Below are 24,813 nucleotides of genomic sequence, written 5' to 3' on the forward strand. Positions count from 1 at the left end.
AGAAGCTTCCAGCCCTTTCTGGTAGGTGGGAGGAGGGGTGTATAGGTAGAGCAGTAGAGATGCCACATGCTCAGACTGAGCATGGACTTGATTGAGAGGGGACACTCTGCCAGGTGTTATCTCCGCAAGGACCTGTGTGCTGGCCCCTGAGCCCATCTGTACCCCTCTGCTGTCCACAAGGCCAGTGAGAGCCTTTGCTTGAGTGAAGACTGCTAAGTCAGGAGGAGTGCCACTTTATGGGAGATGACTGCTTCGAGGAGCTGCTGTCCTGTACGGATGAGTGCCCACTGTCTGCTGATCTTGCCCAGCCTGGCCTGCCTGCTCTGCTGCCCTAGCGCCTCGTGAGTGCTATACTTTGACTGCCTGCACTCCAAGGAGGTGAGGAGCGTGGGCGATACTCCCGTGGGTGGGACCCTGGAACTGTGAGTCACCTAGCACCTGGTGAGTGCCATATTTGAAGTGACTGTGCTGCTCTGCCTGCACTCCAGTGCCTGGTGGGGGCTGTTTTTCTTATTACCAGAAGAGGTACGCAATCTTCTGTCCCTGAAGCCTATAGTGGGACCTAGTGCCTCGCAAGCGCTATATTCAAGGTGCCAGCGGAAGAGCAGCTGACGCCTGCAGCGCTGTGCTGTCAAAGCGTTATATTTCAATTCCCCTGCGTATGTGCTGCATTGTGGTACTGCCAGAGTGCCTTATTCACATTGACTGTGCTCTGCTTGCTGCTAAGGCGCTACAACTGTGCCCAGGAGAAGAGGAGCGGACGTCTGCAGTGCCGGGATTCTAAAGTGCTACGAGGGGATCCCGGCATGTGGGATTTCCCCCTGCCTGCTTGGTTAACAGTGAGCAGCTGCAACGTATTGGGGGGCATTGTACTCCTCAGAAGAAGAGAGAGAGGAGTGTGAGACACTCCTGCCCTGCCCCAGTGCTTTGCGCACTTTGCCTTTGCTGTTTTTGCAGCCAGCCCTGACTTTGCGGGACATAGGGCATTTGAGCCCCAGAGAGAGGCCAGTTGGCCTGGGGCCAGTTTCAGAGTGTTGTGCCCCCGGTTGTGGCGAACTGTGTTTATGCTGGCGAGGCCTATTGCCCTGTATGATTTATTGCATAATATTGTTACATAATGCATTTGTACCTAGGATGATACCTAATGCTTTTCCCTCAGGTTTTCAGTGCTGATTTTAGGCCTATTGTGTTTCTGCGAAAGAGATGCCACATGATAATATGTTTATACCCTAGGATTGGTGCATAGTATAATTGGCAGGCCTACTGTGGCCTGTATGCTACTGATGATGCCTCATACTAGTGTCTTGCAATGATGTTTTCCCGCCTAAGGTTTTCTTGCTAATGAGAGGCCCAGGGCGCAGGATTAGGCTACTGTGAGGATGCTCTATTTTTATGCCTAATGCTCTGTGCCTACTAGGTTTATGCCCACAGGTGGATGCCTAATGTTTTTCCCATAAAGCTTTCCTGCCTCATGGGTTATTCATGTTGTTTATGCATATTGAGATGCCTCATGCAACTTTCGCCCAACCGTATTACTATGATGTTTGAGGGTTATGCCCACTGTGAAGGTTGGTTATGCGAATGAGATGCCTAATAGGAAGCTTTAGATTACGCCTGCTCTCATATGTTACTGCTTTTATGCTTATAATGATGCCAATGCCAATGTGCAGGTTTAATGTGAGGTTGCCATGGTTTACAAATATGTGTATGCCTCCATGATCATGTGTCATGTGCCTAATGTTTTCCTTGCAGGCTTGCCCAGGATGTGTTTTTATGCTGACCTGGCGTGTTATTTTAGGCCCATTGTTTATGCTTCATGCTAATGAGGATGCCTTATGTTTAGGCCTGATACTTTTAACAAGATCACCCAGTTCAAGACCTAGCCAGAAGGTCCTGGCTGTTATACATTTAGTGATGGACTTTAACTTTATTCTTCACCCTTCCATTTACCCTAACTGTATGAGCGATGGTTATGGCAGCGGCCCGATTGGCGCTGCCCTGTAAATAGTCCCTGTACCTAGTGCCGGCTGACACACTTTATCTGCACCTGTGATTCCCTTCTGATGTGTTGATCTTAGAATACACATACTGTTTTTCACCCAAACTGGTGTGGTCTCCTTTTGTAGGGTGCCTTGTGTGTCGCCTGTGTGGGCTGCGTGGATGCTTTACACATTTCCTCCGGAGTTTGGCCCACCCACTCTGCACCAGGTTACCCCATTTCTAACTTCGTCCCATCTCCCTATTACCTGTACCAGCGAAATTCTTGGAAAAGCATCTGATCTCTCATCGCAGTGCGTTCCTGGAGGAACATCAGCTGCTCGATGGCTCGCAGCAAGGGTTCAGGGGTGAGCATAGTACTGAGATGGCATTAACCTCCGTACTTAACAACATCAGAAGTCATGTGGATGCAGGTCACAGGACTTTGCTTACCTTACAGTGGCCTTCGATACTATCTCTCCCCTAAGATTGGTTGGGAGGTTTAGGGAAATTGAGATTAAGGGCCTTGCCCTGAATCTGCTCAGCTCATTTCTTATGGGCCCGTCAAAAAGGGTCAAGATGGGACAATTCTTCTCAGCTTCCAATCCGTTGCTCTGTGGAGTTCCTCAGGGGTCCTCCTTGAGCCCAACCTTTTTTAATATTTATGTAGCTGCTCTTGCCAGGGTGGTAAGATCATTTGGGTTAGAAGTGTTATCTTTTGCTGATGACACTCAAATTATGGTCTCTGTCACTGACAGTGTGGAAGCATCAGCGTCAAATTTTAAAAACTGTATGCAGACAGTGGCCTCCTGGATGGTAGAGAACTATTTAAGACTAACCCTGGGTGGTGAACTACGCTCCGCTCGTGGAGTTTGCAAAGTTTTGGCAACTTCGCGCTTCGCAGTGAATGCGAAGTTGTCGAATACTTAGCGTAGTTGTTTTCTTCCTCGCGTGCTCAATATGCATTCTCGCGTACGTGGTAATGACTTACCGTGGTTCTGCGTTCGCTGACTCAATTTTCTGTCCCAGTCACGTGCACCACGAGGTTTGGAATCCGGCCGCACAATCCTGCGCGAACACGTCATTCGGACGTGCTATCTTCCTTCCGGAGCAGTGTTGGTAAGATCGCGTTCCCGAACATGCAAAAACTACAATCTGGCACAGAATATCTCTTGAGCACGATAAAACCTTCTCGAAAATGATCATTTTGCTCAGAAAAACATCTCAGATTGTGATTTGACTGTAGTCTTTTGTGCAAGGAGTCCTCTTTTGTTTCTACACTTTTTTTCAAGAGGAAGGAAGTGCCCCTGAGTCTCCAGCTAGCTGTTCTTGTCCAGCAGGCTCCTCCCAGTACTTTGTCCATGTGCTGTTCCCTTTCATTTGGATTTGGAGCTGGAAGGATCACTTTTTGTGCATGTCTGCTGCATCATATCATTGGAATGGATTTATTGAGGACTTTTGGTTTTGAAATTTTATTTTACAACTAAGTTGGACAATTGGTGTACATGTTTGTTTGATTTCTTTTTTTTACCTACAGTTTTCTGGGCTTTTCAATCCTTGTTAAAAATTATTGTTGTGGGAGGCCTGTACTTTCATGAGGGGCCAAGTTGTATTTCTTTGAAATTTCATCCAGTAGGCACAGAGGTACTCATGGGTCTAACCATGTTTCTGTGGTGTCTGTTGAATTTCAAGTTTTTAAACATCATGGATGGCATTGGATTCAATTGCAAACTGTGTTTTTGGAGTGGAATTTCAGTTTTTGGGTGTGTGTTAATTAAATATTGGCTTTTCAGCCAATAGGTAACCCTAGGAGTTCATAAAGTTAGTGTAGGCCTGCTTGATTTCAATGTAAGTACTTTCTGTGGGTGGCCTGGCCATGTGATGGTGGCCATTTTGTGGGACCAGCCACTGTGCTTTTGCCATAGGCCTCCAAGCTTGTGGCCTACTCTGCCAGTAGGCCCAGAGGTACTACTCGAGTCAACATGGGTGCATGAAAGTTAAACAACTGTTTTTGTGGTGTTTGTTTAATTTTTAACATCAAATATGGCATGGTTGGCTTTGGATTGATTTGCAAAATGTGGTTTTTGGGGTGGAATTTCAGTTTTTGGGTGTGTGTTAAATAATAGGGCTTTTTCTGCCAGTAGGTAACCCTACGACTTCAGCTCGCCTAGTTTTGGTAACTTTGCACAGTGCGACAACGCGATCTTACAGTTTTCGTCTTCTTCGCTCACTAAATCTGCGTGCTCGCGCACGCGACAGCGACTTTTTGTACAGTTCGCGCTGCCGAACACGCCGATTTGCAATCTCGCAAGCAATATGTCTCGAGTTGCATAAAACCTTCTTGAAAATTATGATTTTGTTCATTTTGCTAAAAAAAACTCCTCAGGTTGTCATTTGGTTGTAGTTTCTGGAGCATGGAGTAATTTTTCTGTTTTCACATTTCTTTTAAAAGAGGAAGGATGTTCCCCAGAGACTTCCTGTTCCTGTCCTTTGTATGTACATTGTTGGTTTGGGTGGGCGTACGATGTGGGTGGCGGCGATTTTGTGAAGCCAAGCATTGTGCTTTTGCCATAGGCATGCATTGTCTTCCGTTTCTTTTCATGTTGTTGTGGGTGGCCAGGCCATGTGGTGGTGGCCATTTTGTGTGACCTTCCACTATGCCTTTGCCATAGTCCTCCAAACTTGTGGCCTATTCTGCCAGTAGGACTAGACTCCCAGAGGTAGTCATCAGGGGTGCTTGATGTAGCTATTTCTTTGTTGTCTGTTGAATTTTAACATCATTTAGGGCATGGATGGCATTGGATTGAATTCCCAAATGTGGTTTTTGGGGTGTAGTTAAGTTTTTGGATGTGTTTTAATAAATGCCTTTGTTGTATGTGTTGTTGTTGTGTAACTTTTCAACCTTTTTAGCCATGCGTATTTTCTTTTTTGCATTAAAGCTGTGATGTGTAACAGGCATCCTCCTTTGTCAGGCCATATAGGGATATAGGCCTGCTTGAGTTCATTGTGTTCTGGGCTTTAACCTGTGGGCTTTAGCCATGTGCCTGTGATGAGTGACCATGTGGCTGGGGGCCGTAGTGGTGGTGGTAGTAGTGTGCTGTTTTGTTTTTGGCTTTCTGTTTCCGTCCCCATTGGTATCTGCTGCAGGTCACTGATGCTGCATCCATCAGACATGATGCACAAATTAAGGACAAACAAGTTCCACTTCCACTACATTTGTATTTTAGTTCTTTGCTATTCTTATTCTTACTGAGTGTACTAACACTACTAGTAATTAAAATTAAAGCACAACAAATTCCACGTTTGACTGATGTTCTTCTGCCTTCTTTGCTTGTAGGTGCACAAAAGACTGAAGAGGAGCTGTCTGTCATAATTCATCGACCGTTGTACTGCCGGACAGATGTCCTGCTGTTGTACGTGACGTGTGATGTGACCTGACCAGACATCTCTGCAACTTGTCCAACTGAGTGCTGCTGACATCTGAAGAAGATGGGTCCAAAGAAAGCAGGTACCAGGTCCTTCAAGACCAAGAAAGTTGCTGAGAAGAAGAAGGAAGAACAGAAGAAGGAAGTGACACTTAAGTGTGGTGTTGACCCCAAAACCTTTTTTGGGAAACCAAAATGTATGCCTGCAGCAGCGGTGTCCGGGGACCAAGCTGGGGGCAGCACCTCCGCATCAGTGGGCCCAACCCACCAACCCAGGCCCATGCAGATGAGTGTGGAAGAGGTAGCAAAACCTAATGGTGGAAAGCAGTGATGCTGAGCCTGACCTAAACTTATCGCAATCTCCAAGTAGTACACAATCAACGCATGAGGGAACACAGCAGATAAGTGTTGAACAACAACAACCACAACCACCGCCCACAATAGTAGTTGTTGTTCCTCCCGAAGTAGGGGCAGTTCAAGTAATTGAGCCTGATGCAGAGTAAGAAGAGGAAGCCACTCATGCAGGAGATCTATTGTCTTCCAAATCCCCACCAAGGAAAAGGAAGTTAAGTCCATCGAGTTCTTCACCAAGCATCCCTTCTGATGTTCTAGATCTCACTTGGGAGCCACAACAACCTGAGCATGAGAGGGAGACACATCCCAAGACCAGGCTAGGGAAAAGGAAGGTTCCAGAAAGCCTTACACTTATGAAGGTCGATGTAGAATGGCAGGATAATGATGATGATGACCCAGTCATCATGAGCATCACTCCCGGCCCCGAGGACATGGAGACCAACATTTTTACCCTATCCAGAATGGCTGTGACTAATAGGGATGTAGCACGCATACCTCCAACACAGGCAACACCAACACGACCTCCAGCTTCCATATTTACATTAGGCAGCGTCCTACATGCAGCACAAGCACTACCTCAGCAGAAGTAGGTAGTGGTACTACTGCGCAGCCACGGAGTCAAATTCAACACACACCCTCCAGTTCATCCAGCATTGGAAGTGGCACCTCTAGCAGGAGACAAGAAATAAGCTCCCCAGTGTGGGACTTCTTTACGGTTAGCGTAAAGTAGGAGAACATTTCTATATGCTCTATTTGTCATTCCTTTGTTAGTCGTTGTAAGCTTGGTACAAACTATGGTACCGGAGGCCAAATTACCATTTGAAAAAACACCACGCAATCAAGTGGGAGGAACACCTTCGTAGCATAAAAACTGGAACCATTGATGTTGGTGGGGATAAACGAGTAAAAGGTCCACTCAAGGTCGAACAGGAAGAAGAAGAGGGAGACATTCTATCTGGTAGTGGTACCCAAAGTAGCCCTGTCCCCAGCACTGCAGTGGTACAGCCCACATCCTCCGCATCAGCAAACATCTCAGTGGCACAAGAGTAAGAGTCAACCGGAGACACCAAGGAGTACTGTGATGCAAAGTGCTGCGTCGAGCCGAACAGAAAGGAATACCAAGCAGCGTACCATTTTTAACATGTGTACTAGCCAGGAGGGAAAGTACGAACGCAACCACCCAATAGCACGTTTGTACAACACGAAGCTGGCTAAAATGTTAGCACTGGACCTTCTCCCTTTTTCTTTTGTTGAAGGGGTGGGTTTTCTGGAATTTGTGACAACCATCTGCCCAAAATGGAAGGTTCCCAGCCGCTACTATTTTGCCAGAGTTGCTGTTCCAGCACTACATCACGATGTGCTGAAATTGCTTGGAAAAGCCTTACATCAGAGTGCTGTTCATAGTATCCACCTGACAACAGACATGTGGACCAGTTGCCAAGCCACTGATTACATGTGCATCACTGCACACTGGATCTCTTGTTCAGGTGTTAGGGAAAAGCTATCTGCAGGCGTTGACACTGCTGAGCTTTTAATGACACTCGCAGACATGCAACTGTAGGCATGTTTGCTATGGAGAAATCTCATACTGCTGTAAACATTTTGGCTGAGTTTAACAGCAAGGTCTTTTAATGGCTGCGAACAAGAGGGCTTAACATTGGTTTTGTTGCCACGGACAATGGCAGTAATGTAGTTAAGGCCATGAAAGATGGTGGCTATTTCAGGGTCCCATGTTTGGCACACTGCATTAACATTGTTGTTCAAGACTTTCTGAAAAATGAAAGCAAAGTCAGCAACTTCCTGACCACCTGCAGAAGAATATGCACGCATCTTAACATTCTTTTAAAGCCCGGAAGCAGCTAAGAGTCATCCAACGTGAGCATAAAATGCCAGTCAAAGCCCTCATCCAGGAGGTGCCAACACGTTGGAACTCAACTTATTACATGCTTGATCTTCTGTTTGAGCAACACATACCACTTAATGCTTATGTGTGGAGAAGTGTGGCTCAGGTGTTAGAGGCAGCAGACCCGGAAGCTGAGATCGGTCCTGGACCAGGGTTCAATTCCCCGCCTCGGCGGGGTCTTGGGCTAAAAATTCCACGGACTTGATAATTCTCGCCCCGGTGCCTCCTCGACTCACGGGTTCACACTCTGCGACTCTGGGCAATAGCTTGCTTAATCTCCACAACGGCCCCTCGCGGCGGGATGCCTGACTTTCACCTTGTGGATACCCTGCTATCTCACAGGGGAATACCAGGAAGGGTTCCCTAAGCAAGCGCCGGGAAACCCACTGCGGGTAGCTGTGCGCTATATAAGCTCAACTACATTTACATTTACATTATGTCATGTCTTGAAGATTAGGGGATCCTACTGTGAAAGCAATGACCATTGAGATGTGGCAATGGTACCTCATTAAATGCCTGACAGAGATGGTACTTCCTTTAGAGGTCTTCACACGTGCAGTCAACAGGGGGGACTGTACTATGGGCCAAGCTATCCCATTGTTGTACATGCTAGAGCAACAGCTGAAGGAGCTATCTGAAACATACGAAGTTGTAGAAGACAAAGCAGACGCATGTTATTTGGTGAACACCTTAGCCGTCCGCTTACCTGACAATACAAGGATTCAAAATAAGATTGTGTCACATCGACATTACATTACTGCCACAATTTTGATCCACGGTACAAATTATTTCTGAACAGTAATGCAGTAATTTCTTTTTCAGAAGGGGATGTTGCCAAGTACAAAACTTTATTAGCTAAGGAAGCCACTGATTTAGAAAACGAACGTCTCTCAATTAGAGGCCTACCAGTGCCAGCCCAGGACAGTGCAAGTACTACAGGGCATCCAGAGTCAAGTTCTTCTTCAGAGCATGAGAGCAGTGCGTTTGCTTCCCAGCAGTCACCAACACTACCAATAACATCAATAACAGCACCAACAGGAGCTGATTCATCAGACACATCAAAATAAATAGCTGCTTGGTTTCTACGGAAAGGGATGGGTAAGTCCATTGTTGATGCAAAGTCAAAAGAGGCCAAGCAAATGGGAGTGCCCCTGAACATTGAGCGGATGGTCCAGGCCTATCTGGATGACACAACAGAGGTCTTTATGGAGCAAAGCCCATTGATGTATTGGTATGGGAAAAGAAGCCAATGGCCAGTGCTCAGCAGGCTGGCGATAAAGTATCTGGCTTGATCTGTCGCAAGTGTCTCTTCAGAGCGTGTTATCAGTGCTGCTGTTGCCATTGTAACTGTGAAAAGGACCAGTCTCTCACCCACAAGCGTGGAGAGGTTAACGATGATCAAAATGAATCAGCACTTCATACAACCGGACTACAAAATATGTGAATCACTGCAGGAAGAGTAGAGCGACTCCGAAGACATGAGTAGTGGGTTACATGACCTACTTCTGTCCGAACCACCAGAGTTTGTGGATGAGCTCCTCTTCCCTGACAACGAGGCTTTCAAATTGTTACTTTCTCCCTACCTTTATTTGTGTGTATATCTGTCTTTCTGGTTCAAATCAAAACACAACAAATGCATCACCACCGTCTCTTATTTTTATTTACCTATTGGAGTTGCACGTCTGTGCATTTAACTGTCAAATCCACTCCTCAGTATCCAGCTCCATCTTCCTGACTCTCCCTAAATACATTTCCATCTTGTCAGACATTGGATGGAGATGGAGAATAGTACAATAATGCAGCCTCTAACAGTCCCTCCATAACACATTAAACTTACATGACTATAGCCATCTTCTGTTTTGTTTCCAATCTGAAACTCATAACTGTCTTAAGGCTACCACCTCTGTCTGCAAGCATCCACAACTCTTCACTGTGAGAACTTGAGCAGGCATCCAAAACTAAAATAAACTCATCACCACTTTCAAATGATTCGGCATCTCTGATCTGACAGCCAAAGAGAAGAGCAAGACAGGTATATGATTAATGAATGATGCCATGCATTGCATTGGATGCTTGCTGACTCTGAGCAAATGTGCTTGAAGTCAAACTATACTAGTAGTTAAAATAATAACAAAGTAAAAGTGACTCAAGTGATAGTCAATGTTTCCATGTTGTTTAATATTAACCAATTGTACTCCTACTACTGCAGGTGCAGTCTGGACTTACTTAATCGGAGTCACTCACTACAGACTGAGCTGGTGTTGGTCTGTTGGACAACACATACACGTACCACCCCATGATGATAGCCATACTATCTTTACACGCAGTCAGTCAGTTGGATCTGAGATGATTGATGGAATAACAGCGTTTCATGAACTGGCATAAAAGGTAAATACAACCATTCAACAAGAAGCACGGCAGACCTAGGCTACATGTCTGTGCAGTGGTGGAGTCGAATAGTGGTATGATGACTGACAGTGGCGCATTGATTTAGTCACTTGATTTGGAAAATGCTAGGTTGCTGTATATTCCTTTTGGCTGGCTCTGTGAAAAATTAAGGTAAATGGGGTTTGTGTCACAATCCGGTGTTGTGGGCCTGTTCTGTGCTGGCTCCTGTCCTGTTGTTCTTGTAGATTAATGCTGTGTAAATACTAGAGTAGACACAATGTATCCAAACCGCCTCAGTCTGAAAGTCTTCTCGCTCAAGAGTCTTGTCTTTTTGCACTACACCGTAATTGAGCTTTTTTAAATTCATTTATTTTTCAATACCCCTTTTGTTTTTCCATCAACACTTACAGGCCGGCCTTTTACCCAGTGCTAATATACTTGGAGCAACAACTCACACTTACCTTACCAATCCTCATCAGCCAGCCAGTGGCACCCAAAAATGATGTGCAGAGTGTCCATGGAAGGGAGGACCAAGATGAATGACGAGATTCAATTACACAATTGGACCTGGATAATACAGTAACTCTAGTATCATATTCATCATTCATCTTTTAAATAATTTGATTCCTTTTTTCTCTTCATTCATTTCACAACTGTGTGACTTTGTTTGCTAATTGCTCCCTACAACTATTTTTTAATTTTCTTTGCTAGCTTTCAGCTCGGTACAGCAGGTAATTATGGTTTCTCTGAGGGTATACAGGCAAGGCAAATTTCATATAATACTACTTCCCTGAACTGTCTAATTGTGTAGTAGTAGTTAAGTACTACTCATTAACCATTGTTGCATAGCATTTTAGGACCCTAGTGTAATTTTCCCGATTCATGCCCTTATATAGGTATAATTCCCACAACCCTTATATAGGCATAGACATCATACCCATATGTAGACTTAGCCCATGCAGTCCAAATACAGGCATGGATACTTCCACTAGTTCCGAAAAGCCACAATGATTTCTTGGAAAACTCGGCTTCAGCAGTCAGGGACATCCCCTTTCTTGAATATTGATTTGTTCTAGAAATCATGGTGTTTTCAAAGAACTACCATTCCTTTGGGGTTCTTTGGTGACGTTATTATGTCCGACTTTACGTCAAACCAGGCACCTTCAAGGTATAAATATGCCGACACTTGCCCTAGCAGACACACGGTGGCTTAGAGCAGTTCGACTATCTACTTGCCCGACGCATCTCGCTACAGCAAGTGCAGAAGGAAGCCGACCCTCCAGCTGACGTACTGACAGAGAGGCTGCCTTTCTCTCGCTGAGAATCCAGCTCCAGTGTTTCCAAGCCCCCCTTGCGGGGTGTTGGGAAATCGAGTCCAGAGACAGAGATACCAGACCTCCTTCATTCTAAACCAAGGTACGGAGCTGATTAGACCCTAAGAGAAATCTTGGATAGATTCTTGGCAAAGAAACTAAACTTATGCACTTACTTCTTCCCTCGTACTAGACTTAGGTTAGGTACATCGGGGTAGGCGTATTTTAGAAACACCAGTTGAGTACTTTTAGTCTTTGTTATGTATGTATGTATTTTATGGCTTAGAAACCATACCATGCTTTTACAGTATTATTTCATAATACTTTTCTTGCTGTGAGCATTATACTTTACAGCCAATAGTATGATTGTAGCAGTTCATTTCTTCTGCATGAGAAAGAAGACTGTTCAATAAATACTTTTATTGAAAACGCCCGTCTCTCTATTTCTCTGCACCTCTGGTGAAACAAAGCATGCACGATTGACTGAGTGAAATATATATCTATTGTTTCCACGACTCTGAAGAGACGTTTTATCTTGGGGAAACAAAGTTGTCATGTTTATGCGGTTGTCAGAAACGAATCCCTTCTTGTGAATTCGAGAAAGTTTCTAGTGACCTCCGAGCTAGCTGGCACTCACGATTAAGTCTAATATATTCGATAGAGACCTAGTCGACATAAGTCCTACGTCAAATCTATAGGATATATTATTCCAATGTGCAGAGCCTATTGGGAATATAGGAACTACACTACACAACACAAGTTATGTTCATCATGCATGCATTTCCTGTTTTCTCCCTTTATAGATTTATTGGATAGTGGATCATCGTCGTCTTCAAATATTGTTTCACTTTTGTTGTCTCCATGCGTACTGTTTTTCTTTGTCAAACCTTTCCCCAAACCCCTCTTCCCATCCATTCATCAAACCCTAACCCTCTTCCCCCGGGTTGTGTGATTTTATATTGAGGTGTGCTGTGACTACATTAAATGTACACCAACAATTAATCACACGCTTGCTGGGGCAGATGTAGTGAAAGCAACACTAATTAAATGTCAACGAGGCAGGGCGAGGATCTTCAGCTGCTTGCCCACCGATGCTCAGTCTATGTACAAGCCAGTTAATTTTCCAAAGGGACCCACCTAATACATCATAATTAATTGCCGGCATTGATTGGATTTATAACATTAAAGTTTACGAATTATGATTGTGTTAAGTCACTCCTTCGACACAACTACAGTTTAACTTCTTATCTTCTGGTACTAGGCTGTCCCCGCCACCATTATGTTTTCTTTTAGTTTAGCAGTTGCAATATTGTTTGTTTGGCAGTCTTCTTATATACTTTACTTTTCTACTACTCCCACAGTCTCTCTCAGGCAAGTGACTGTCTCTTTTTTTTGTGGAAATGCTAGTGCCAGTGTCTACTACTACCACCACAACCATGGCATCTTCTCCATTCTCTTGGGAAACCATGCTGCCATTGCTGTGCCAAACGTAATCCTCATCAATCACAGGTAAGATAAGTTTGCTGGGAGGTATAAAGGACTAGGAGGAGCGCCTGGCAGTTCTAGTAGGACAAATATAACTCAGTGAGGGGTACCCCATCTATCTGTTTGCATGTTATAAAATTGGCAGATTATTTAAATAAAACACTGGCTGCTGCCCTGCATCTGCAAAGAAACCTTGTGACATACATACATTTGTGAAACAGTAACCCCCCCCACAAAACATTAACATCGTATGTGTAAGTATAAATAAATAACATTTATTTCCCTAACAAAAATAAACTATCCCAAACCTCACCCACTCCTCTCCCTAACACCAACCAATGTCCAAGTCCAACCAATGTCCAAAAAAATAAGAAACCCCAACACCCAATTCCCTCCCACCCACCAACAAAAGTACTAAAAAAGGGGCAAATTAACAGGGTCCATCTACAATCGGCGGGCTTTCAGGTGTTTGTCCACCAGGATTTTGACACACTCCTCTAATTGGTCCTCCAGCTGTGCCATCCGGAGGAGAAGTTTCTGGCGCACTTACATTTTCATCCATGTGGGGGGCAGCAGTTGTTGAAAAAGGTCAGCGGTGGGCAGCTGTCTGACCACGGCACCGTACTACTGGAGGTAGGACCTGACTGGGGCCTGGGGCATTGGAAGAGGCTGCTGCTGCCTCCTCCTCCTCCTCTGCCTGAGCCACCAGCCGGCGATATTCTTCGCAGATGCCCTCCAGTTTCCGGCACCGGGCCCTTAAGCGCTGGGTTTTGGGAAGGAGTATCTATAAAGAAAGAAACAGAATTGTAACCAACACTCTTAGCAAAACAGTAGCACAAAATTAATTCAACACATAGTGACACAGTAGCACTAGCAAGCGCAGTACATAACATTTGTGGTAAGTATCTATCCTCCCGCTTCCTCGGCCTGTACCATTTATTGGAGTTTTTTTCCGGCATTATACTTGCCCTAGTACTATGGATGGACTCCAGTACACAGAACAACAGTCTCTTTCTTATCTCTAGTTTAGCTAAATTACATAACCTTGTAGCTAAGCTTGCGTCCAAGACCAACATACGAGTCAATACGCAGACTCCCGTTACTTCTATTTAGTACTCTGCAGGTGGAGAAGCTCGTATTTTTACGTGACGGGTGGCACTGGCCATAGTCTCTCTGTTACATGAAGGGCAATTTCTCAATTTCACTTACTCTGTACCCTGGCTACTACAAAAAGGCAGATTACTATAATATATTTCTGATCCAAGTGTCATTGCTTATATGGAACGACGACATATCAGTTCAGTAGCGGTTGGTGGTGGGAGTGCATGGCCGGTGGTGACGTGGGGAAGGGGAGGGACAGGGTGGGGGGAGCAAACTATGAATTGCAGACAAGTACTGGAAAGTAAATATTTAAATAAATAAAACAAATGTAGTTGCGTGCACTGCATTCATAATCCATAGTTTACTCCCCACCAGCCTGCCCCTCCCCCTCCCTACATCACCGCCCGCCAGCACTCCCACCTCCGACTGCTACTGCATAAGGTACTTTGTTCATGTTTGTGTAAACAACAGATAGGCCACCCTTTATAGGCTGGCTGACACAAGCGGAAAAAAATAACATTGGTAGGAAGTGGTCCTTGGAGTCAGAGGAAGGCGCTTGATAATATATATATGATGTGCTTGCAAACAACTGAGTCATCAACTGTATTCTGAAATAAAATCCTACTTTTATATAAATATTACCCTCTGCTTTGCTACTCTGGCGCAGGTTCTTTTACATTCTCTTCAAAGTAAGACTCTGGCCTGCATCCAGTGACAGTCTCCACCTATGCTATCTATGATGAAGACATCCAGGTATCTATCCATTAAGTAAATGTCTCTCATTCTTTTGTTATAACTTATATATTGCTTAACAAACCTTAGCTGGTTTCACCAACAATCACCCATGCATCCACTCCTTCCTTCCTTGCCTTGGCTTTGAGTTTGACACAAACACAGCTGATGATTCTTGCTATCCATTATCCACCCATACTGTGTTGCCAACTCGCCCACCCAGGCAGCCATCTTCTTTCACCTTCCAACCATCCTTCAACAACCCATGCATCTGATTCCTATCAGCCACCTGCATGCTGATTCCAAAGTATCCTTCTCTGCTAGTCGTACCACATCTCGCCCGTCCTTCCTGTTTCAACCCTTCTTTCCCTTTTTGTTCAACACATCCATCAAGGTAATCTGATCTGACTTTTAGTCTTCTCCAAAAAATTTCACAGCTGCGTTTGAGTCAGATAGAAGAGGCCATTGGTTACTCAACTCACGCTGGTAATGCTATTGCTAACTAATGCATTTGGTAATGCTAAGTAAAGGGTGTCTTCTTCAACTTTTGTATATTGTTCACTACAACGTCAAGTTCATACTTAATAAATACGTCTCACAGTACAGTGAGTGGAGTGTTCCCCTTCCATCTAGTAGTAATGCCAATAAGTAATGAATATAACTTACCAACGCCGAACACTGCTGCTGGCTCCCTCCCTGGAGCTCCTGCAGGTGCCGCATCTCCTGCCCCCTCCGGAATGACAGCATCACCATCGCCGCTGGCTCCGCCGGCACTGGTGGTTGGTAGTACGCCTAGAAAAATATACACATTTTTAGATGCCTGTACACCTCCCCATATTTTATTCATTTTCTAGGAAGATTGAAACACCAGTTAAAGTACAACATACATCATCAGTAGTCCAAATTGTGTACTAGAGTAGAGTCAGTACACATACATTAGTAGTATTATGGTCCCTAGGGTCATCTCTACTCCTACTCTATTCTTTGGAAAGTTAGCCTGAGGCATGAAACCATTTTAGATTCATGTCTACTCTTTTACACATGTTACCTTGCAGCTTGTTGTGCAGTAAGACGCCTTGGAGGCCACATGAATTTTGCGTACAAGTAAAGAGGTCGAAAAACAATCCACTTTTTTTATGGGGTTCGGTTAGTCCCTATTGCTTAGCCATAATGTTACACTTTTTGGCATGACTTCGTAATGCTTGCATAATTGCATTATACTGTCTAACGTCCACCATTTTTCCCATAGTAGGCAGAAAATCCCCTGCTTCAAGGCAAACCATACATTTGCCGAGCTTATGCGACGGTGCATGTAACCAGTATTTCTACGTTCAACGGTGAGGGGTCTCCCAGAATTCACACAGATCTTTTCTTTGTCTTCTCCTATCATGCACTTGTAACAAATCTTTACTGTTTTAAATCTTATGCATTTTGCTGTTGGAGCTGGCTGTAGTAATTGCATAGAACAATGTACAAAGCTTGTTGTTTGAAAATAAATAAACCTTTTGAACTTACACATAGACTCTGAGATATTTGGTGTGGGGTTGTGGACTTACACGAGTGAGTGAGCTAAAGGGTGTTATGTTGTTCTGAGTTGTGTAATCATTGGGTATCTTCGTGTGGGGGTTCGGGACCTAATGAGACACTATCGCTAGTCGGTGAGGGGATTATGGGTTCTGAGTTCTGACTGAGGTGTGAGTAAGGTCCAACCTCCCATCACCAACATCCTATTTTCTTGTGCATAGTTCTGTATGTGGCTGTGCATAATCCCCACAATAGTAGGAGTATGTTCTACGATCCTAACAAAAATACTAGTCAAACATCTTGTTGGGCATTTTGTTGGTGGGCATTGTCAAAGCCTCGAGATTAAAGAGGACCACCCAGAGGACAGGAGTGGAATCAGTGGCTAGAGCTATTGCTCTATCTGAGCTTTATTCAAAACAAAACCTTAAATAAAGAATGGCCAACTGGGCAAGCTTAGCTACAGACAGACTAATAGTAGTAGTACAGAGAGTCATAGCAGAGGCAGTTATAAGGAACTTAAAGGCAGGGATAACCAGAATTTGGAAACAGATAGTCATGGTCAAAGAAGCTTTTGTAAAAAATTGAATTAGGAAGTGGAACCGTAATTAATAGTTCAGAAAAAAAAGGTGCGTTAAAAGTTAGAGAAATATAATTGTTCATATAACCACTGGAGAACTTACTGGGGCCAGCAGCAGGATCCTCGGTAGAGGAGCGGTCCTCTGGTGGTTGTCCCGCCGACCCGTCGGACCCGTCTTCTTGCCCCTGGGTGCTGATCATGTAAGAAATAATAAAGAAAGAGACAAACATTAATGAGTGCTGTGAAACAAACAAATCATTAAAAAAACACTCAAAAATCTTTTTAGGAATCAGCAATTGCAATAAAATTGACCTATCTAATCAAAACGACTACTGGCTTGCAGGATTCACGGACCGTCTACTTATTATGAACACTACTCAAATGTTCAAATGTTCCATAATCATTCTGATTCCAGAATACTAACGAAGCCTAAGTACCACCTGACCTACACCACCTATTCCAGACGGGCCAATTGTTCAGTAAGTCTGCATTTCCATTTTATTTTTGCCTTCAAATATGCATAGATGAGATGGAGGACACATGCATAAATTTGTGCATACACCACATTTTTGGTTGGTTGCGTCATCTGTTGTTCTGCTACTGACTGACAATGCTAAGCCTACCACTCAGTAAACAAACTACAAAAGGTTCTATGGAGGACTGGGGTAAGCAGCATTCAGTGACAGAGGAGGCGTCACTCGGACCGTAAAAAAAATATGAACTAATACTAAGTAAACCTATTATCCATCCACCCCTATTTCACAGAAGGACAATGGAAGGACTGGACTCTCTAGCAATATCATTAAGTAACTTCAGTTCTCTAAAGTAAACTCTTACATCATTAATCAGCACAAGCTAGCGCAAAGTTGCAAACAAGTAAGAGTAGTGCCGAGCATCACCTGTGTCCTACAATCACAGAAGATTTTAAAACGTAATTGACCTGCAATGTAACTAAGCGCACCAGTAATCGTGTTATTATTCGTAAAACATTATACATAATACTTATACTACTATATATTAGCTACTCACCAAGCCCCACGACCTCAACACCTAACAGGTCCAACAGGTCCTGCTCCCGGTCCAGAATGTCTGACCACCGGTGGGCCAGCTGGTTTTGGGTGCGCCGGATCCCGGAGTAGCAAAACACTGCCCAGCGCACCTTCACCCACCGGCGGTGACGCTCCTGGGTAAGGTACCCGGAGCCTGGCCTGCCGCCTGCTGTCAAGGTCAAGGGGAGGTGGCGCTGGATGAAAAAAACAAGGGCGGCCACCTCCGCCGCCCCGAAAAGCTGACGGGCCTGCACCACTGCAGGGCGCATTCTGCCACAAGGCAGCCGGCTTTTGGGCGCAGGTGCCTTGCCCTTGAAGCCGGTACTGCTGCCCTTGGCCATGGTTCTGGGGTGGAGGCGGAAAAGACAAGAAAGGAAAAATAAAGTTAGGGGGAAAAGGTAAGAACTTAAAGAATGAAGTAAAATAAAACAGTAGAAAAGTAAAAAAGAGTAAAAGTAGAAATAAATGCAAAATATAAACTTAGGACAGAGAGAGATATATGATAAATAAGAAAAGTGAGAAAACAGTTTAAAAAAACTAAGGATTGCAAAGATTAAAGGTGGATAGAAAACTAGGCCTAGAACCATAGCATGGAGTGAAAAAAACAGATGGCCGCGCACATCGCAACCGCGTGGGTAAGTTCGCATGATATTTCTCGCAAGCACGCACTATTCGTCGCGAACAAGAAGATAGCGTTCCCAAACATAACATGCGCATCGCGAACACGCTATACATGACCCGGAACAGGAAATAAGGCATCGCGAGCGAGTGGGACAATTGAAAAAACAAGATGGCAGCGCCCATAGGCCACCGCATGGGTAAGTTTGCGAGCTGGTATCCCCCGAGCACGCAAACAGTACCCCAAACACGCACAAAGCGCTTACGAGAAAGAAAAACGCATCGCGAGCAGGCACGACAAGCAACTACGCACGCTTGCGAAGATACGCGTAGCTCGCGTAGTGAAAGAACATCTTCGCGTAGCTTCACATAGCTTCACGTAGCGCGACTACACGCACTACGCCCAGGCCTATTTAAGACTCAATGGGGAACAAGCATTTGCAATGCAATAGGTCTCGTATTAGGAAAGTTTGAGCTATTGGTTTTGTAAATGACAATTTTTTTATTTATGTGTTGTTTTTGAAAATAGCTAAATTAATAGCTTTGTCATTTACAATGACAATAGTTATAACTTTCGCAAATGTGACACCTATAGCATTTGTAATGCAACATGTTTTGTATTTACGTGACTTAGATGTATTGATATTACAAATAACAATGGCTTTAAATTTTTTTAAATAATTAATACTTAAATAAAAGTGATTGTAATTTATAATGGCAATAGCTTAAACTTTTGTAAAGAACTTTTGTGAAGATTATGTTCAGTGACGAAAATCCAAGAACAGAAGTGAAATATTAACATCTTTTTGTGACATTTGTAATAAAGCTTGAAACATTGAGAGAACATATTTGAACCAGTGATGCTGTGGTGGTGCTGAGTGATGCTGTGGTTCCGCTGAGTGATGCTGTGGTTGCGCTGAGTGATGCTGTGGTTGCGCTGAGTGATGCTGTGGTTGCGCTGAGTGATGTTGTGGTTGCGCTGAGTGATGCTGTGGTTGCGCTGAGTGATGCTGTGGTTGCGGTGAGTGATGCTGTGGTGGTGCTGAGTGGTGCTGTGGTGGTGCTGAGTGGTGCTGTGGTGGTGCTGAGGGATGCTGTGGTGGTGCTGAGTGATGCTGTGGTGGTGCTGAGTGGTGCTGAGTGGTGCTGTGGTGGTGCTGAGTGGTGCTGTGGTGGTGCTGTGGTGGTGCAGAGTGAGAATGTGGTGGTGCAGAGTGATAATATGGTGGTGCTGAGTGATAATGGAGTGGCGCTGAGTGATAATGGGTTGGCGCTGAGTGATAATTTGGTGGTGCTGTGGTGGTGCATAGTGGTGGTGTGTTGGTGCTGAGTTGTGCTGTGGTGGTGCTGAGTGATGCTGGGGTAGCACTGAGTGGTGCTGTGGTGGTGCTGTGTTGGTGCTGAGTGATAATGTGGTGGTGCTGAGTGGTGCTGTGGTGGTGCTGAGTGGTGCTGTGGTGGTGCTGTGGTGGTGCTGAGTGATGCTGTGGTGGTGCTGAGTGATGCTGTGGTGGTGCTGAGTGATGCTGTGGTGGTGCTGAGTGGTGCTGTGTTGGTGCTGAGTGGTGCTGTGGTGGTGCTGAGTGGTGCTGAGTGATGCTGGGGTGGCGCTGAGTGGTGCTGTGGTGGTGCAGAGTGGTGCTGCTGAGTGATGCTGTGATGGTGCTGAGTGATGCTGTGGTGGTGCTGAGTGATGCTGTGGTGGTGCTGAGTGATAATGTGGTGGTGCTGAGTTATGCTGCGGTGATGCTGAGTGGTGCTGTGGTGGTGCTGAGTGATAATGTGGTTCTGAGTGATGCTGTGGTGGTGCTGAGTGGTGCTGTGGTGGTGCTGAGTGGTGCTGTGGTGGTGCTGAGTGATGCTGTGGTGGTGCTGAGTGGTGCTGTGGTGATGCTGAGTGGTGCTGTGGTGATGCTGGGGTGGCGCCGGGTGGTGCTGTGGTGGTGCTGCTGAGTGATGCTGTGGTGGTGCTGAGTGATGCTGTGGTGGTGCTGAGTGATAATGTGGTGGTGCTGAGTGATAATGGGGTGGTGCTGAGTGATAATGTGGTGGTGCTGAGTGGTGCTGTGGTGGTGCTGAGTGGTGCCGTGGTGGTGCTGAGTGGTGCTGTGGTGGTGCTGAGTGGTGCTGTGGTGGTGCTGAGTGGTGCTGTGGTGGTGCTGTGGTGGTGCTGAGTGATGCTGTGGTGGTGCTGAGTGGTGCTGTGGTGGTGCTGAGTGGTGCTGTGGTGATGCTGTGGTGGTGCTGAGTGATAATGTGGTGGTGCTGAGTGGTGCTGTGTTGGTGCTGAGTGGTGCTGAGTGAAGCTGTGGTGGTGCTGAGTGGTGTTGTGGTGGTCCTGAGTGATAATGTGGTGGTGCTGAATGATAATGTGGTGGTGCTGAGTGGTGCTGTGTTGGTGCTGAGTGGTGTTGTGGTGGTGCTGAGTTATAATGTGGTGGTGCTGAGTTATAATGTGGTGGTGCTGAGTTATAATGTGGTGGTGCTGAGTGATGCAGGGGTTGCGCTGAATGATGCAGGGGTTGCGCTGAGTGATGCAGGGGTTGCGCTGAGTGATGCCGGTGTTGCGCTGAGTGATGCTGGGGTTGCGCTGAGTGATGCTGGGGTTGCAAGGGAAAAACGCATCTAACAGAGGGCAGAAAAACAAGGGAAACACGAGTCTAACAGGGCAGTAGGGCACAAAAAACGAGTCTGACAGAGGCAGAAGGGCACAAAAAAACGAGTCTAATAGGGGCAGAAGGGCCAAAAAAACGCTATGAATAAATGTAAGGTGCAAGCACATAAGGTAGGATGTGCAGGAAACGCAGAAATATACAGTAAAGTGACGAAGAGGAGGACAGGGAGGGTCCCCAGAGAAGGACAGGGGAGAAGAGGCGCATGAAAGCGGACTCTGCTCGCCAAAGGGAAAGTAATTTGCATCTTTCTCAGATTACTCGAGACCTAAACAGGCTGTAACTTTGGTGTTTACACATTCCAACAGGCAGACTCTGCCTTGTCCTCACAACAAGCCTCGAAGCACCTGACGTTTTGGTAACAGTGACCTGGCCAACCCGGGAATGTTCCAGCTTCATGTGAACTCTTTCAGGGCAGGTTATCAAACAACCAGCGAAGGCAAGGTGTGCAAGTTACATTTCAGGTCCTACAGTCGCGGGTTTGGAAAACCCCACGTGCCCTGTGCGGCGCTTATGATCTGTGTGTATTTAGCGGCTAGAGGCCGCACACTGTGTGCTGCGTGCAGGCAGCAGCGGCGAATCTGCGCTGCATTATGTGGTGTTTGCCCTTCAATTAAGTCAAAAGCTTTCATTTCACAGCTCACTGTCACTCGGGCGGGCTTTTATCTGAGGTAATGAACAGGAATGCCCTCAGTTAGGAGTCACGTGGTGCGCTGCGTACATTAACTCTTTCCAAGCTGAACAAAAGTTTGTGGTTGCTCGCCGTATTACCTAGCACTATTTTCTGAAAAAAAGAACTTGAGCTGCTTTCAAATAATGGATATTTTTCCAAAACGTGAAGCTATTTACAAGTTAGTACTCATTCGCAGGTTGCCTGGAATTGCCATAACCCCTATTTTATGGGTAGCCGCTGTAACGACAACTCTATCACTATTCGTAGGGCATCCCTACAAACCATGCAAGGACTTTGAGACATGGCAATATTCGAGCACAAATAAAAATAAAGTCCAGTATATGATAATACCAGAAACTTTATTAGACAGGAACGCATCCTCAATGTTTAAAATTTCTCAATATAAGGTAGGTAAATAATATTGACGTGTACAACTCTCCGAAATGTATTGTTCATGCTGTTATAAAGGAACTTGTGTTATTGCATGGCAGTAAGATGTAGCAATGTAATCAATTTGCAAATGTTATTACAAAAGCATATATCTCGAACAAAATTACATAATAAAAATAAAAGCAATATAAAGAGATCACTGTATAAAGTATAAACCGCACAATTAGAAACTCCTTAGTTCGCGATCGTTGTCGTCAGTACATAACTCCATCACCCCCTCCTGTCTTCAACTCACTGATCACATGACCAAAGATTTAAGCACTGTACAAACATTACTAATAATCTGTTTCTACCTCATTCACTTGTTACTGTTAGCACGTACATACTCTTACCCCCTCCATCTGTCTGGGATCGGATATGCCAGTGCATTAAATGAGCCAGTACTGTCCGGTACTAAGTACCGGCACTTTTTAAGAGGGGGAGAGTACCTTCACTTCTCAAGCGAGGCGTAATACCTTTAATTGGAGAGTACCAGCACTTCTCAGAAACAAGGAGGTACTCTGATACAGAGTACCCGCACTTCTACTTTCCATTTAAGCACTAGATAGATCCCACATACTTCCACCTTTACAAAATGGTGAAAGCACATCATCTGAATTCACGTATCTGCGTGTATAGAGCTGAAGAACATTCTTGAAGTGTTCGCAGAGAACAGCGCTTCGTACAAGACCTCTTCAGTTCAAAGTTATTTATGTGGCACCCGGGAACAGAGCACTACAGTTCTTCAAACTCCCAACGAAAAGCACGTACAAGACACAAACTACTTCAAGATAAATACAATAACTGTGCTGAATTACCATAGCTCATATGCACAGAGACTGTAACTCCTAAACGCTGTGCTGAAAAGGCGTCACCTATTACACCAATTTAATAGAGCTCAACGAATGGCTTCGGGAGAATAAAGGGCTGTGTCGGCCCTGCAGGGACTCGACCTAGTGACCTGTAGGTCACTTCACACGCCCAGTCATCCCGCCAATTAAACTCAATGACGACATTTCAGCTGTAACCAGACACACGTGAGGGGGTAAGGTTGCGAAACCTAACAGCAAAACACTTTAAAAGTACCATGGAGGGGACGGCCCGTCACAAAATTCACACGATCGCCAAAAACAATAAACCATATGCGCTGAAAACACGTATGGAATTAGGACAGTGACCACAAAGGAACATACCGCGGCCATTCTAGGCACATACATGAAAACAAGGACACATCAATACGTTCACAGCACTTCATCAGCAAACAGTTAATTGCAATGTGAGGAACGAGGCGCTTAAAAAAAATTATTAGTAAAGAATGCGTCCGTGAAACCAAGCTAGTTTTGGGGAGGAACTAGAAGCGCGTGGTGACGTCGGAGGTTTCAGCTATAGGGCTTAGTGTATTGGGAAAGGCAGAGAGGGGTGAGAGGGGTGATGAAAACACTGGGTAAGAAGACGGGTGATGAAAACTCTGGTTAAGAAGAGGGGTGATGAAAACTGGTGAAGAAGAGGGGTGATGAAAAAACTGGTTAAGAAGAGGGGTGATGAAAAAACTGGTTAAGAAGAGGGGTGATGAAAACACTGGGCAAGAAGAGGGATGGCTAGGACGGCAGATGGGCACACGGAGTGGAAAACGGGACAGGAAGGGGTAATGAAAATACATGGCAAGGAGAAGAAAGAAAACAGCGGTGCAGGGGGGCGCGAGGAGTGGCAGACGAGGGCACATAGTGGGAAACACGGGACAGGGAGGGGTGCTAAAAACACAGGACAAGGAGAGGGGCGATGAAAACACCGGCAAGGAGAGGGGTGAGAACAGAGGGGTGCAGGGGGGCAGCAGTTAGTGGCAAATGAGCAAACAGTGGAAAACATGACAGTAAGGGGTGAAAATGCGAGTCACGTCCTGGCGGCCGTGAAGTGTGAAGCAGTGGGCGGGGAAACAGATCCCTTTGAAGCTCTCGGAGGCAGGAGCAAATGGTAAGGGGAGGAGAAATGCTGCTGGAAGGCTCGGGCAAGCTCGTGCATGAGGACGTCGTGCACTTCTAGAAATCCGCTGGTTTAGCTTTTTGGGTTCACTCCAATAGGTCTCTCTACGAGACCTAAAAACTGAGGCTTTAATTTTTGGAAACCATCAGGACATTTGGTCGGATGCCTGGTGGCCGGACCCGCTTTGTCCTTGCCCCCACACTGGCCTCAGTGGCAAAAATGTGGGCATCATAATTGACAACTCTCTTTCCTTGGGCCCCCAAATCAATAGGACAGTCTCTACCTGCTTTGGATGATAAGGATTATTAGAAAGATCTCCCAATGTATTCCCTTCTCTGCCCTAAAACAGGCCAATGTAGCCCTTGTGTTGTTTAGATTAGACTATTGTAATGCCCTTTATCTGGGTATTAATAAGAGGCATGTGCATGGACTTCAGGTGTCGACACAATGCTGCCGCCAGGCTGGTGATGGGTTTTGACAAGTATCACTCAGACACGGCCACTATCAGGAATCTGCACTGGCTTCCGCTTGATTGGAGAATTGTATTCAAATCCCTCTGCCTGGTTCATAAGGCTCTCTACATCACAGGGTCAGAAGACATTAAGAAACTATT

General features: G+C 45.4%; 2 long non-coding RNA genes across 2 annotated transcripts in view; one reads left to right on the plus strand and one right to left on the minus strand.

Moving 5' to 3' along the window:
* Nucleotides 1-262: 262 nt before the first annotated feature.
* Nucleotides 263-24,813, plus strand: part of LOC144768252 (uncharacterized) — a 215,675-nt gene continuing 191,124 nt past the window's right edge. The window contains exon 1 of the long non-coding RNA XR_013598509.1: nt 263-378. This is a non-coding gene — a long non-coding RNA (uncharacterized LOC144768252). The remainder of the gene's footprint in view (nt 379-24,813) is intronic.
* The window catches only part of LOC144768262 (uncharacterized), a 93,385-nt gene continuing 83,913 nt past the window's right edge, over nt 15,342-24,813 (minus strand). The window contains exons 2-3 of the long non-coding RNA XR_013598511.1: nt 16,883-16,971; nt 15,342-15,470 (exon numbers count right to left, since the gene is read on the minus strand). This is a non-coding gene — a long non-coding RNA (uncharacterized LOC144768262). The remainder of the gene's footprint in view (nt 15,471-16,882; nt 16,972-24,813) is intronic.

Source organism: Lissotriton helveticus, chromosome 1_1 (genome assembly GCF_964261635.1).
Source record: "Lissotriton helveticus chromosome 1_1, aLisHel1.1, whole genome shotgun sequence".
Taxonomy (NCBI): domain Eukaryota; kingdom Metazoa; phylum Chordata; class Amphibia; order Caudata; family Salamandridae; genus Lissotriton; species Lissotriton helveticus.